The following is a 6,000-nucleotide window of genomic DNA, read 5'->3' as shown; positions in this document are numbered from 1 at the left end:
TGGCTAGTTCGTGCACTCGCAAACAGACAAAGTCAGACCAAGCAGAAACATTTATAGTACATCTGGTGGCTTAGGAACAGCACTGCATCTTGATTATATAGTAATACTAACAGTAACCAAGTCACGTGTCAACAGTAGCAGAAGGATTTGGGCACATAAGGAATAACGTTAGGTTATTATCATAACCCTGGTTTCCTGAAATAGAAATGTATCCATTACATAATGGGTTAACTTTGTTCACCTGAAAATTCGCAGACATCCCAAAGCTGTCATGCAGTGACCGGCAACGTCATCACACCAGTCTCCGCCCCTCCTAGAAGGCACTAGAGGTAGACATTTTGTTGTTCTGTCAATATAATGTCAACAACTTTTTGTTGTTCTGTCAACATAATACGCTAATGCCCTAACAGGGCAAAGCGCATGGAGCATACGCTCCCTATCCGACAGGGCTCCCTATCTGACAGGAAAGCAGGGGGATGGAAAGCCTCCAGCTCCACCGATTGGTTGACGTGGAAGGTAGAAATACATTTGGGCAAGAAAGCAGGCTTCGTGCAGAGCGTGACCTTGGTCCTAGACGCCACAAAAAGAAGACAAGCTTTCGCCACAGAAAGGCTTGCCCCTCACTCACACGCTCGGCAAGGGTGATGGCAAGCAAAAATGCTGTCTTAAAAGACAGATGCTTCAGCTCAGTTGAATGCAGAGGCTCAACGGGAGGTTTCATGAGTGCCTCAAGCACTACGTTAAGCCACCACTGAGGAACCTTGTTCTTAAGGTGAGGGTGCAGCCTCCAAGCCCCTTTCAAAAACTACCCTGCCAGGAAGCGAGCTTCTGTGGAGACAGAGTCGATTTTAACATGGCAAGCAAAAATCACTGCCAAGTACACCTTCAATGTCGAGGGCAATTTCCCCTCAAAGAGGTCTTGCAAGAACTGCAGAATGACTGGCATCGGACATGTAGTATGTAGTGGGGTTGAAGTGTCGCGTCAGACACCAGGTCCGGAACACAGCCCACTTATACCTGTACTGGGCTCGTCTGATAGGCGGTCCGCTGCCCCATTCATAAATCCCAGCAGATGCGCTCAGATGTTGTCGTGTGCCCAGAACAGTAGTTTGCCAACTACCTGAAGGAGGCAGGGTGACTACAGGCCACCTTGGTGATTTGCATAAGACACCACTGTAGTGTTGTCTGTGCCTGCTTTGAACCTCCTGAGAAAAATGCTGCAAGGCCACATACACTGCTTGCAGTTCGAGGACATTAAACGTGGTAGCCCACCCTGGGGGTTGCCAAGTGCCCTACACTCCTTGTCCGTTCCACACCGCACCCCAACCTGTGCCAGAGGTGCCAGTGGTGATGACCTCCCTCCTGGTAACAGTACCCAGAGCCACTCCCAGGCACTTATGGGTCAGTTATTTCCACCAGGATAGGGTTGCCATGCAGTGACACGTCTGGGGCTCACCGCAAGCTGAAAAACCTTGCGATTGAAACACATTTGGAGGGGGCACATTCGGAGGAGACCCAGAGGAAGTATCTGGGAAGCTGCTGCTATCAGGTCCAGGAGCTGCTGGAAGGTGGACACCTTCAGTCTCTTGCCGAACTGAAAAAGCTCTAGGCAGGGCAAGAACCTGTGAACTCTTTTGTGTGGCAAAGTGGTGATCATATTGCATGAGTTCAAGCGGATTCCCAAGTAGGTGACAACCTGGGATGGCATTAGCTGGCTTTTTGGTACGTTTACCATAAGACCTAGCTTGCATAAATGCTCGATAACTAGATCTGTGTGAGCTGCTGCCTGTGTTGGAGAGTAGGCGCAAATTATCGTCCAGATAAATTATCACTCTGATTCCCTTGAGTCTCAGAGGGGGCAGCAAAGCATCCATGCACTTTGAAAAATTGCGAGGAGCTACTGAGAGGCTGAACGGTACCCACACGGAACTCGTATGTTTTTCCCTGGAAGGAGAAGCGCAGGGACTTTCTGTGGTCTGGTTGTATGGGGACATTGAAGGTGGTGTCTTTCAGGTCCACTGTGGTGAACCAGTCGCCTGTCCTGACTGTGCAAGAGTTGCTGTGTGGACAGTATCTTCAACTTTCTGCGCCTCAGGAACAGACTGAGCTGAAGGGGGGAGGGCCCTGTTTGAACTGGAGCCGGTAGCCGAGCTGAAACGAGCTGAGCACCCAGATGTCATTGGTGCATGATCGGCAATGTGCCAGTTGGTTCTGAGAGAAGGAGCCCTGGGCCTGTGGTAGGAAACCCTCAGGGCTGCTGAGACACGCCAGGTTTCGGGTATAACTGCAGGCTCAGAGACCTGTGGGCACGCAGCTTCAAAATACGTCATGGGGTTATGGCTCAATAGGTGTGACATTAGAGACTGAAATCAAACAGCAGCATGCAATTCAGACCAACTGGCAAAGAGAAAGGTGATGAATGCGGTAAGTTTAACTTCATCCTGTGTGTTGAATAACGTACATTATTAATTAAGAAAATAGTTGTGAATGACCGTAAAGGCCTAATTTGAGAAACGTTTAATGTAAGGGCAAACAATCCTATACAGATCTCATTTTTATTTATGCACAACCGAAAATATAATTTATTAATAAAAATGACCTAAATGTGTTCAAAAAAATGTAGCAAAACCGCGTGTGTCATAGCTATGTATGAGTGCGCCAATACATATATACGCACACATATATATATATATATATATATATATATATATATATATATATATATATATATATATAATATATATATATATATATATATATATATATATATATATGTTCCTGTGTCTGCTTAAATTAATTCACCAGATTTAACTACCATTTGCTAAATGAAGGGCTTCACTGCCCTTTACAAGAGGTATAATTGATGTGTAAAGTTGAACAATACTTAAAACGCTTAACACATTTGTAACTTACATGGCTACAGATAGAGGGTGTAAATGCTTACGACTACAATAAACATATGCACATTTCCATATATTGCAGTATGTAAACTTTCGATAACAACTATATAGCTCAAAAGCACAATTAATTTATTCATAGGAGTATAACTTTTTCTAGTTATCTGTAGTAATTACCCTTCAATGTGCAGTATTTCATTTAATTTATTTAATCAGTCATGAATGTGCAGGCATTGTATTGAACTGTGTTAAGATCAGTGAGCCCAGTGAATGTTGTCTTGTAATACAAGCTGCCTATTGTAACTTTGGCTTCTTGCTGGCTCTCCCTTTTGAGCAGCAGTTATATTTACTTTTAGATTCTATCAAGTTGCAAGGGAGGAGGTTTCGGGAGGGGGAGGAGTGTAGAAAGTTAAAGCTAATATGCTTAAGATGAGGGAAAATAAGTAAAAGATCTACTTTAAAAGACCCGACTTTATAGAAAGTTGATTCTAAATGACTTTTTAAATAAAAGTAAATGTCCACCTTATATTTGTAGCAATGCAGATTACTGAAAAATAAGCTGGCCATGAAGCCTTATTTTGATGTGATATTAGATATTTCTTACAACTGGGACTTTTGCTGTGATCAACATTTAACAGGGTTTGGTCATCACTCAGCTAGGCTATTTGTGACAAAGAAGGGTTGTGAAAGCCAACATGGCTGTTTTATGTAATATTGTTTAAGAAATATGTGTATCACGCAACTACATCTCATTATATCTATATATATATATATATATATATATATATATATATATATATATATATATAATATATATATATATATATATATATATATATATATTTATATATATTTGGACTAAAAATGGCCCCTGGATATGTGGGTAACGGGAAATGTGGCATTTTGCAGGGGTTCTACAGTAATGTAGAACACAGTGGCTTCTGCTCTATGGAGTGTGCAGAAAGATAAGACTCCAACCCTGGTCCTGGAGGACCATAGTCCAGCAGTTTCCTGTCTCTCAAAAATTACCAACCCTTTCAAAACTGCACTCTAAGGACTTATATAAGATATTTTTGTATTTGGCCTTTACCTGTACATTTAGCCGAGGTCACAGGCAAGTACATTTTTTGATAGAGCATACACGGCTTCCTATATGTTTTCCATAGTAGCCCTGACACTATTAGGGGTTCTGATTTTAGAGTTTTACCGGGTGTAATAAAGTTTTTCCTTAATAAGTTTCATGGTGTGACGCATTCAGCAATGACGTATTTTGAAGCTGCGTGCGCATAGGCCTGCAACTATACCCTCTTGGGTTTCGTATGCACCCTCTGAGCCTGTAAAGGACAGCGATACTGCCGATGTCCCCTGTTGGACAGGGCGCTGCGCTAGGCTGCGCTGTGCTGCCCTGCGCTGGGGCAGCTGGGGTCTGAGGCGCAAGTCTGCGGACTTGTGTCGCTTTCTTTGGCAGCAGCCAGCTCCTTGGTGGATGCTCTGACCTGCTAGGTCCTCTTCAACAGCTCATCTGCGTGCGCTGGGAGGATGTGTGGTTCACTGATGGCGCCTGCAGCAGTGTAGCCTGGTAGCCACAAGGGTGCCAGTAATGCTACTCGTGTGTGGCGAGGGCCTCTGCCAAATAAGCCTTTTTCAGGATGGTTTCAGTGACCCTGCACTAGTTATTTGGGGAGGACATGCCCTTAGCCAGGACTAGCAAATATGGAGCCAAGACCCAGCTCCTTCGCCTCGCGTACCTTGTACAATAGGTCAGCCGACCACAAAACAGCCGAGGCTGTTGCAGGGTGACCTGAGGACTGGACCTCATGAAGAAAGTCAGGGCCACCAGAGGTCTGCCTAGCCAGAGCCAAGTTTTGATCAAATATCCTGAGCTCACTCTGCTCAGGCCAGAAACTGAAAGTTTCCGACTCAGTATCCACAGTCGGAGGCCTGAGTTTCAGTTCCAGAGGTATGTGCAGGGTAGGGAGAGCCTCTCTGCACCACAGAGGGAGGGTGTGACCTTTGAGCAGGGGTAAGAGAGTCCGAGGGCTACTTTATCAGATGCACCTGCCACCTCTCAACCATGCGTCTCGTGAAGGCAGAGCAGAACTTGCAAAAAGAGCGATCCTTCACGGCTTGAGACGCATGCTCAATTCCAGGCAGGACAAACAGTGTATGCCGATCCTCTGGCGGGATGTTTGGATTGCACTGCGTGCACTGGTGGAACCCAGGCATGATTATATCAGTGCAGGCTGATTAGTACAGCTGCACTGACAGGCAGACAGGGTACTGTCACAGGACAAGGTACAATGCACTGGACCTATTAGTCTACCGCTACTAAGTGTGGCGCACGGACTAGTATGGTGCACCTCTCGGTACCAGTGCATGGGTTGGTGTGGTACTGGTAAACAATGCATGGGCCGGCGTACGGGCGGTACCAGTGTGGCCGTGGCTCGGTACCAAAGTTGTAGCGACCCGGTGTGGTGCACGGTGAACACTGCATGGGCCGGTGCGGTACCGGTAAGTGCTGGTGCTGTAACAGACAATGTACAAAATAATATATACTATACACAATACAGAAGTGCCAGCCTCAGCCCAGACTAGGTAGCACTAATAGAAGACTATCTGAGCCCATATAGCTTGAAAAATATCCTCCAGCCAAAGTGAACCGTGACACAGAGAGGAGGGTGAAATGATCCGCGGGGAGGAGGAGCAGGCAAGCCGCAGGCGGCCGGTGTGCCACAAGGCCGCGTACAGACTCACAAAACACTCAAAACCTTAGGAAAAAAAAAAAAAAGCTTAAAATTATAAAAATTCAGCAAGGAAACACACAATCGAATTACACAAGTTTTTTTGAACAAAAAAGTAGCTTTCAATGAAACCATGAATCTCTCTGCAGATTGTTTGAATCAGGCTGAAAAGAAAATTGTGCTGTTCAACTGTCATGATGGAGTCTAGTGCCTTCCAGGAGTGGCAGAGACAGACGTGAAGTCTCAGGAAAACAAAGTCATGTAATGGATACATTTCGTACTTGAAAAGGAAAATGAGATTTTTTTGCAAGAAAAAAAAAGAACAAAAACAAAAAATAACCCCCCCAACACAACATTAGAAG

General features: G+C 45.0%; 1 protein-coding gene across 6 annotated transcripts in view; it reads right to left on the bottom strand.

Annotated features, from left to right (window-relative positions):
• Positions 1 to 6,000, bottom strand: part of LOC121327403 (oxysterol-binding protein-related protein 9-like) — a 70,817-nt gene that overhangs the window by 22,123 nt on the left and 42,694 nt on the right. The gene's annotated exons all lie outside the window — the stretch shown is intronic.

This window comes from Polyodon spathula, chromosome 14 (genome assembly GCF_017654505.1).
Source record: "Polyodon spathula isolate WHYD16114869_AA chromosome 14, ASM1765450v1, whole genome shotgun sequence".
In the NCBI taxonomy this organism is placed as follows: Eukaryota; Metazoa; Chordata; class Actinopteri; order Acipenseriformes; family Polyodontidae; genus Polyodon; species Polyodon spathula.
The sequence above is the reverse complement of the archived record's forward strand: the minus strand, read 5'-3'. Positions and strand labels throughout refer to the sequence as shown.